Source organism: Neoarius graeffei, chromosome 9, assembly GCF_027579695.1.
Source record: "Neoarius graeffei isolate fNeoGra1 chromosome 9, fNeoGra1.pri, whole genome shotgun sequence".
NCBI lineage: Eukaryota > Metazoa > Chordata > Actinopteri > Siluriformes > Ariidae > Neoarius > Neoarius graeffei.
In genome coordinates, this window is record NC_083577.1 from 386,326 (window position 1) to 396,200 (window position 9,875).

Here is a 9,875-nt window from a genome sequence, read left to right on the forward strand (position 1 = left end):
GTAGGTATTTTATATTTTTAGATGTAAAAATATAAAGTTTTAGTTTGTGGAACAACATGCGACGTTTGACCTGGATTATCATGTGGTTACAATGTCAATTGCCTGTTGGCATTGATTGATAAACTACAACACTAGAAATTAATACAAATAACAACGAATGATTAACCATGTAGCCAGCAGTCCAGGGTTCCTTTAATTTTTTTTCCAACAGGTTGATGATTTAAATTAAAACCTCAAATCATGTGTTCATGTGCTGCTGGAATTTCATTATATCATTCGAAGGTTTGAGAGTGAAAGCAATGCTTTTAGCTGTGTCTTGGTTCTATGGTGTAATGGTTAGCACCCTGGACTCTGACTCCAGTGATCTGAGTTCAAATCTCAGTGGAACCTCTGAAGCCTTTGTTTATGGCTTCTGAACGCAGACTGTTTCAACTGCATGCTCCTTTTGGTCAAGCAAGCTGTCACGTCCCAAACCCTTTGTTTCCGTTAAAGTGCCAGTCTTCTGAAAATTCCATTACCCCTGGGAATTATAGCTGATAAAACTAGACATGATTCATTTACTGTCTAAATTGTATTTTAATGGGAGACCGGGAACATGTTCTGTTTATGAATGAATGAATGAATTGAATGAATGAATTTATTTATTTTCGAACACGTATAAAAATGTATGTAACTATTTGTACATACAAAAGAAAGAAAATGAAAAAAAGTGACAAAAAAAGAATAAATAAAATAACATAAAGAGCTAAGACCTTACAATACACCGCACATTGTTCGAAAAAGGAGTTAGAGAAGTACAATACTTTTTTTTAATTTCCCACCCCTTTTTAACTACCCCGAAATCCAAACTACATTAGTACACCTATAAAAATATATACCATATATACATATACACACATACACATACACTTCATAAATATCTATATAAATATTTAGTTACAAAATTAAATATATACTTCATTCCATATATACACTTCATAAATATCTATATAAATATATAATTACAAAATAAATATCTACTACATACCTATCCCTGTAAATATGAAGATATAAACTATCCCCATAAATAAATATATACCATATACTAAGTTAGTTCTAATATAACAATCCACCCTATTCTATTTATCCCTCATCATCCTCCATTAACATACTTCCTCTTCTATATACTTATTTAAAAATATTTTTGTACCTTTTTTTAAACAGATTTATATTTGCACTTTGTTTTATTTCTGTCTCCAGTCTGTTCCATAAAGTCACCCCACAGCTCGATACGCACATGTTTTTCATATTTGTTCGAACCTTTGGTTTTTTAAAATTTAGGTCTCCCCTTAGATTATATCCCCCCTCTCTCTCACTAAACTTTCCTTGTATATTTTTCGGCAATAGATTATTTCTCGCTTTGTACATTATTTGTGCTGTTCTGAATTTGACCAGATCCATAAATTTCAACGTGTGATTTTATGAATAGTGAGTTTGTGTGTTCTCTGTATCCTGTTTTGTTTATTGTCCTTATTGCTCTTTTCTGTATTGTACATATCGGCTGCAGAGTGGTTTTGTAGGTGTTTCCCCAGACTTTGACACAGTAAGTCAGATATGGCAAAAATAATGAGTAATATAGAGTATACAAAGATTTACAATCAAGAATATGTTTTGTTTTCCACAGAATTGCCGAGCACTTTGCCAGTTTTGCTCGTACATATCCTACATGAGGTTTCCAGCGGACTTTAGGATCCAATATCACACCAAGAAATTAATTTAATTTAATTTCCTGTACCATTTCTATCTTAGTATTGTCTATTATCAATTCTACATTACAATCTATTTTGTGTCTCCCAAACAACATAATCTTTGTTTTGCTTAGATTTAATGATAATTTATTTTTGTCAAACCATAGTTTTAGTTTATTTATTTCAGTTGTGATTGTCTCTAAAGTCTGCTGCAAATTCTCACCGGAACAAAAAATATTGGTGTCATCTGCAAACAAAACAAATTTCAGTACTTGTGAAATTCTACATATGTCATTGATATATGAATAATTTCGGACCTAATATTGACCCCTGTGGTACCCCACATGTAATGTTCATGAAATCAGATTTATGGTCACCTATCTGCACAAACTGTTGCCTGTTTCTTAGATAGCTCGACAGCCAGCTCCACCCAACTCCCCTAACACCACACTTTTCTAGTTTACTTAATAATATACTATCATCAATGGTATCGAATGCTTTTTTTAGGTCCACAAATACTCCAATTGCTATTTTTTTATTGTCTATACATTTTGTGATTTCCTCTATTAGTTCCATTAGTGCCATTAGTGTTGATCTGTCTGTTCTGAATCCATACTGACTGTCCGTGTGGAAACAAAAGAAGGTCCTGGTGCAAATAACGTCAAGCGTGCAGCGCCGCCAAGCTGTAAATCGCTGCGATCTAATAATGGCGGGCAAGTTTTTAGTGATTTTTGGAACAGGATTCAGATGCAAAAAAGCATTTTCCAAACCAATTTTTTATTTATTCGCCAAATTTACAGTGTAATTGAGCACAGCACACACAGAAAACTGGGGGTTTTCTGACGTAACTTTCATTAGACTAGCACTTTAAGAACGATGCAGCCGAGTGAAATCCGCCTACCCGTCAGTCGCTGCGATCTAATAATGGCGGACAAGCTTTTAGTAATTTTTGGAACATTATTCAGACGCAAAGAAGCATTTTTTTTATTTATCTGCCAACGTTACAGTGTATTTGAGCACAGCACACACAGAAAACCAGGTATTTTCTGATGCATCTTTCATGAAACAAGCACTTTCAGGGCCCGTTTACACGAGGACGCTGTCAAGTGCCTTTCGTTTACACGAGGACGGCGTTTCCGAGGCTGAAAAACGGATAAAATTGAAAACGCCTTCCAGAGTGGATAAGTTAAAAACGGCCCCCGTTGCATATCCGTCTAAACTACCCAATACGCAAAACTCTGCTCGGATCTGCTCACGTCAGGTACGCGTTTACGTCATACATATGTCATATACTGCACATGCCAGCCCGGGAAGTAAGAAAGTAAGTAATAAAGTAAGAGCATGTCTGATTACATCGATCCAATGGACCTTCAAGCTGCCCTGTGTTTTAATGCAGTAGATGTGTTTTCCTGCTCACCCGCCCGGCTGGAGCTCCTCAGTTTGGTGTCGCCAAGTTACACACACACACACACGTGCACACGCGCGCCGCCTATTCAAGCCGCTCGTGAAACCATAAACCCGAGACTGAAAACAAAACTAGCAGCCGAACGGGTTTATTTTGCTGAGATGGACACTGCCTTTTCTCTTCTTCACCGAAACAAGAGTGAGTGTTACTTAATAAAGGCAGATTAAGAGAGTTTCGGTTTGCTCCTGCTCCTCCCTCGAGCACTACAGTACCTCAGCCGGACTGGTGTTCTGTAAAGTTATCCTAGCAAGTTCTCATACAGACCGTTTTATTATTCAAAACAAGTCATTACAAATTATTTGACTCGGCCAAAGACTCGACCAATACGCACAAAACATAAAAATCGGCAAATGCGTGAAATTCTCACCGATTTTCTATCAGCCCAGCTGATCGGTGGGACAAAACTACTGTTGAATTTTCCTACCCTCCTGGATTTCACACATGCGTAGTAGGCTTGGTAGGATAACTTGACAGAACAGCAGCGCAGATGTGCAGATCAGACAAGACAGAAGACGTTGCGCATGCGTGCAGACATAGCGGAGACATTTATGCGTCACCGTATAGACGCAGATTTCCTCCTTGAAAACGGTCGTGTAGACGCGGAAAAAAGTGAGAACGAAAACGGACTTTTCCGTTTTTGTTTTATACCGTCCCCGTGTAAAGTGGGCCTCAGAACGATGCAGCCAAGAGAAATCCGTGTCGCCAGCAGTTCAGGTCGACCATTTAAGGCATCCATTAAATTAGCTAACTCAATTTTCTGATATTTACCTAAAAGCTAAAAACACAGAAAACAGCTACAACTTAGTAAATGAAGATAAAATATGACAGAACTACAGACAAAAAAATCTGAACTTCAGCAAATGGAGGCGTGAATTTTTCGACTAGCATCCTGTCCGTCAGTGTTAGCTAACGCTACTGATGTCATCTGCTGCACGAGTATATTTTACCTGAGAAAGTTTCTCAGCTAAAGACAAAATAAACAAAAGAACCATGACTTTCCTCTGTCTACTTTGCTAAGGCATCGTGTTTAGCAGATAGTTACAACTTCGTACGACACAAATCCTCATAAAATATAAAGTATGACGGACTGATAGAAAACAGTGGCGCCAATTTCTCGAGCTGAAGTCCATTAACGTTAACATTAAACGTATGATGATGCTGTGTGACGTCACGCATTCTCGCAGCGCATTCAGTGATAATTCCAGTGAAAATGTTTTTTTTTTAAATTGATGGGTGTAATTCACTTTAGCTTATTTTTTGTTGTCTAAATCATTACTGACGAACTCTCATATTGATGGTGTTTTTAGAATAGATGAAAATGAATAAAAGTATTATATTATAATCAGTGGTGTAGTCTATGTGATGCGCATGCCCACTGGAAAAGCTCAGCGATTTCCGTATACTCACTGAAGAGCTCAGTGATTTGCGCATGCGCATATGCCTACCGAAAGATATATTCGTTATTTGAACTGGCCAAACCAACGTCAACATTGTCAGATGAATGTTCCACAGTTCCATTCCTAGATGCCTGTGTCCACCAAACGCGCTTTAGCGCTACAAGCGCCGATTCAATTCCAATCCTATGGGCTTCATTTATTAGACGCTGACAGAGCGAGTTGATCCAAGAGCAGAGAATTGACCCTTCCGGGAGCTCCGCCCCCCATAGCAACTGTTGCTATGTCAGTCAAGCCAGCGCGGCATTATCTAGCATTCAATCAAGCTTGCGAAATCATGAAACGAAAACAAACGACACTATTTCAGTGTTTTCAGAAGTGTCCTCAGCCATCACTCTGCAGCACAACCAAGGAGGCAATGCAGACCTCAAATGCCAGAATATAAAACACCGGGAAAGTCCTGTAGACCTCTTTTGCAGGGCTTGTGGACTAACACACTGAAGGGCATTGCGTATTTGTTAATTAAATTAATTTTTTCTTCTTTGAAGCAAACATCTGTTTTAGCACATCTAGGATGTTTTCTTGTTCATTTAAGCTGATGTGCTGAATAGATAAGAAATAAGAAATGCATTTAATATGTTAAAATATATTATTGTGTGATATGTGTTTAATTTACATGTCAATATGTCAAATTTTCTTGATACATGAAAAATAAAAAAAAACAATGATGGAAAAGCCCACTTATCTTAAGTTGAACGGTGAATCAAAATTTAATAAATTTTGTACATTTAAACCACATTTGTTTTGCATACAGTCAGGGCCGTTGACAGCTTTGGCTGGGCCCGGGACAAAATAATCTGAGTGGGCCCCCCCAAATAATCTGAGTGCCCCCCCCACACACACACACATACGCGCGCACGCACATCGCCACACAGCAACCACCCACACCCAACCCCTCTTTTCACAGTCTCCATTCACTCCAACCCTTAAATAACAGGTATTCCAAGCCCATTATAACAGTCAACCATTTTATTTAAACATTTCAACATATTTACAATTTGAACATTTCCTTAGTCTGCAACTATTCAGGTGCGAAATGCAATGCGCCGGACTTTTGCTGTGGCAAAGTTGCCAATAAGGTCATTGAAGTCCAGCTTCTTTGCAAGTTCGCGCTCTATAGAGAGCATAGCCAGCCCATTGAGCCTCTCCTGTGACATGTTTGAGCGCAGGTAGTTGATAAACCAAAATGATTGTTTACGGGATGGAACTGGGCCTCAATGAGAACGGAGTTATGGCTTTCCCAAAATCTGAACATAGAAGCATCACCACTAGTGATGTGTACAGTGAGTTTTTCAGTGTATTTTTTTGTCTTGTTTTTCATAAACGTCCTTTCCGTACTCGATTTAGAATGCTACAAAAAAAACTGACACCCTCCCAACCACGTAACATTAGCCTATCTGACCTGGGGGCTGACACGTTTATTACGGATAAACCAAAAGGATTACAACGTTCCCTGGATATAGAACTGGACCGAGAAGATTTCAAAATCTTAACGTGTAAGCAACAACAATAAAACAGAGGTTGTTTTATTCATTTAGGGCTTATTAGGCTACTTTCATTAATTGCGCTTTTCATACAGGCCTATCATTTTTCACTTGAGCAAGGGAATTGTTTGAAGAGTATCCAGTCTAAGCGAAAGTTTAATGTTTTGTAACAGACTAACCTCAAAACACCCCATTTATAGCCCATTCGTTACATTAAACTCTATCTAGCTGGCAATTTCACATGCCGTCGTATCTACACGGGATGATTTCCAACAAAATAAGGTTTAATTAACAAGAGGCAGCGTTCCACGGGCTTTCAGCTAACCGGAGTCCAGCTCAGCGCAGCTCAGCAAGCGTGCCTAAAACATTTGGATATGATTGCGGGCCAATGTGCTATTCTTTGCTTCATTGAGATATATGCAACACGGTGTTATTAAACCGATATGTTTATGAAATAATTCAATGCCCTGTGCATTTCAGTGTTCACTCAGTGTACCCTGCTATCCCCTACTTTATAATTATGAATGGCGCGTCGTGCGTGCTGGGGTTACATTACGGGGCTGGAAAAAAGTTATCTGTGTCTTACCTGGCTCAGCTGCCCCACTGCCTTCACCACCTGCTGCATCATCTGAATCTTTTCTAAAATATCTATGCAGTGAGCCCCTGAGGCTCTTGGCTTCTTCATCTCTTTTTCTCTTTTCTTTTCTTTGCTCCTGACTTGTGCATGTTGGCAAACGGGCTCGCACGCTTATTGTCGAAGCGTTATGATGGAATAGTGCCGTGTTATTTGGCGCCTTAATCAAAGACCAAACCATTTCTGCATTAGGGGTGGTAGGTGGGTTCTTGAATCTATTTTCGAAGACAATAAAGGCAAAAGAACCAGAAATCATTCATTGAATGCAAATATAGCACATTTTTCTCCCCCAAATCAACACATTTTGAAATGAAACAGAATGATTAATGGCATCTTCATGAGGGACCAGTTCTGGGACCCCCCTCATGCCTGGGCCCGGGACAAAATACCCGGTTGTCCCCCCCTGTCGACGGCCCTGCATACAATAGATCTGTACACAAAACCAGTTTCAAGATGCATATTACTAGCATTAGGCAGTGATGGTGCTCATGAGGTGCTGCTTTCAGGTTATCGGACAGTTACAAGATGGATGAGTACAAGTATAACAGTATAGCCACAACACACACGTGTGTGTGTGTGTGTGTGTGTGTATATATATATATATATATATATATATATATATATATATATATATGCAGGGCGCGATTTGTCAAAAAACCAGAAGGGGGGATGTTTTTTTTTTAAATCATGAAAGGTCACAAAATTAAGGTAACAATAGGCTAACAGCCCAATAACATCCGATGATATCAAATGAATAACACTAAATGAAAACGAACACTAAACCAGAGATAGTACAGTAAATTCATCTTCCTATCTCTCTGACTAAATACACGAACACTAACACAACAAAGTTCGCATTGCTTGTCGTGTTGCTGTGATGTTTCTCTCCCTCCGGATTAAATGGACAGTGACTCGATAATCACTAAAAGAATACTAAATGAACAGTTTGCTCTGATGGCGCAGTTCACATTGTGCCCAGCTTTCCGATTTAAACTGTTTTTTTTTCTCATCCTTATACTTCCTGTTTCATGGACTGTAACGGATTTGCTTATTTAGTAATTTTAATACAGAATTTACTTTTAAATTATAATCAGACACTCCAACGCTCCCCTAAAAAAAAAAAAAATCGGCCGTGAAAAAGGCGGCATCCGCCAAAAGGCGCGCTGTTTGCATCCCTGCAGATACATTGATACATTGATGCGTTCTATGAGAACGCAAAGATATTGTTATTATCTACAATGTATCTATTTGCTGGGGACGTTCGTGAACATCAAAGCTGCCACTTCGGGTCATTTTGAAAGTGAGTGCAATGTAGACCATAGAAAACTGTGTCACAACATGCCTGTCATGTCAACTTTTTTTTGGTTTGTTTGTTTTATTGACGGGGTTGTCCCCGAGGATTTTTTTTCAGCAGAGATAAAAACCAGAGGGGGGGGATGATCCCCCCCCAGCAAATCGCACCCAGTATATACAGTGGTGCTTGAAAGTTTGTGAACCCTTCAGAATTTTATATATTTCTGCATAAATATGACCTAAAACATCATCAGATTTTCACACAAGTAAGTCCTAAAAGTAGATAAAGAGAACCCAGTTAAACAAATGAGACACAAATATCATCCTTGGTCATTTATTTATCAAGGAAAATGATCCAATATTACATATCTGTGAATGGCAAAAGTATGTGAACCTCTAGGGTTAGCAGTTAATTTGAAGGTGAAATTAGAGTCAGGTGTTTTCAATCAATGGGATGACAATCAGGTGTGAGTGGGCACCCTGTTTTATTTAAAGAACAGGGATCTATCAAAGTCTGATCTTCACAACACATGTTTGTGGAAGTGTATCATGGCACGAACAAAGGAGATTTCTGAGGACCTCAGAAAAAGACTTGTTGATGCTTATCAGGCTGGAAAAGGTTACAAAACCATCTCTAAAGAGTTTGGACTCCACCAATCCACAGTCAGACAGATTATGTACAAATGGAGGAAATTCAAGATCATTGTTACCCTCCCCAGGAGTGGCCGACCAACAAAGATCACTCCAAGAGCAAGGCGTGTAATAGTCGGCGAGGTCACAAAGGACCCCAGGGTAACTTCTAAGCAATGAAAGGCCTCTCTCACATTGGCTAATGTTAATGTTCATGAGTCCACCATCAGGAGAACACTGAACAACAATGGTGTGCATGGCAGGGTTGCAAGGAGAAAGCCACTGCTCTCCAAAAAGAACATTGCTGCTTGTCTGCAGTTTGCTAAAGATCATGTGGACAAGCCAGAAGGCTATTGGAAATATGTTTTGTGGAAAGATGAGACCAAAATAGAACTTATTGGTTTAAATGAGAAGCGTTATGTTTGGAGAAAGGAAAACACTGCATTCCAGCATAAGAACCTTATCCCATCTGTGAAACATGGTGGTGGTAGTATCATGGTTTGGGCCTGTTTTGCTGCATCTGGGCCAGGACGGCTTGCCATCATTGATGGAACAATGAATTCTGAATTATACCAGCAAATTCTAAAGGAAAATGTCAGGACATCTGTCCATGAACTGAATCTCAAGAGAAGGTGGGTCATGCAGCAAGACAACGACCCTAAGCACACAAGTTGTTCTACCAAAGAATGGTTAAAGAAGAATAAAGTTAATATTTTGGAATGGCCAAGTCAAAGTCCTGACCTTAATCCAATGGAAATGTTGTGGAAGGACCTGAAGCGAGCAGTTCATGTGAGGAAACCCACCAACATCCCAGAGTTGAAGCTGTTCTGTACGGAGGAACGGGCTAAAATTCCTCCAAGCCGGTGTGCAGGACTGATCAACAGTTACCGCAAACGTTTAGTTGCAGTTATTGCTGCACAAGGGGGTCACACCAGATACTGAAAGCAAAGGTTCACATACTTTTGCCACTCACAAATATGTAATATTGGATCATTTTCCTCAATAAATAAATGACCAAGTATAATATTTTTGTCTCATTTTTTTTAACTGGGTTCTCTTTATCTACTTTTAGGACTTGTGTGAAAATCTAATGATATTTTCGGTCATATTTATGCAGAAATATAGAAAATTCTAAAGGGTTCACAAACTTTCAAGCACCACTGTGTGTGTGTGTGTGTGTGTGTGTGA

The 9,875-nt window shown here is 39.0% G+C and overlaps 1 non-coding gene across 1 annotated transcript; it reads left to right on the forward strand.

Annotated features, from left to right (window-relative positions):
- The first annotated feature begins 318 nt into the window (after positions 1-318).
- Positions 319-390, forward strand: trnaq-cug (transfer RNA glutamine (anticodon CUG)). Its single transcript has one exon. It is a non-coding gene; the product is annotated as a tRNA-Gln (tRNA).
- Positions 391-9,875: the final 9,485 nt, after the last annotated feature.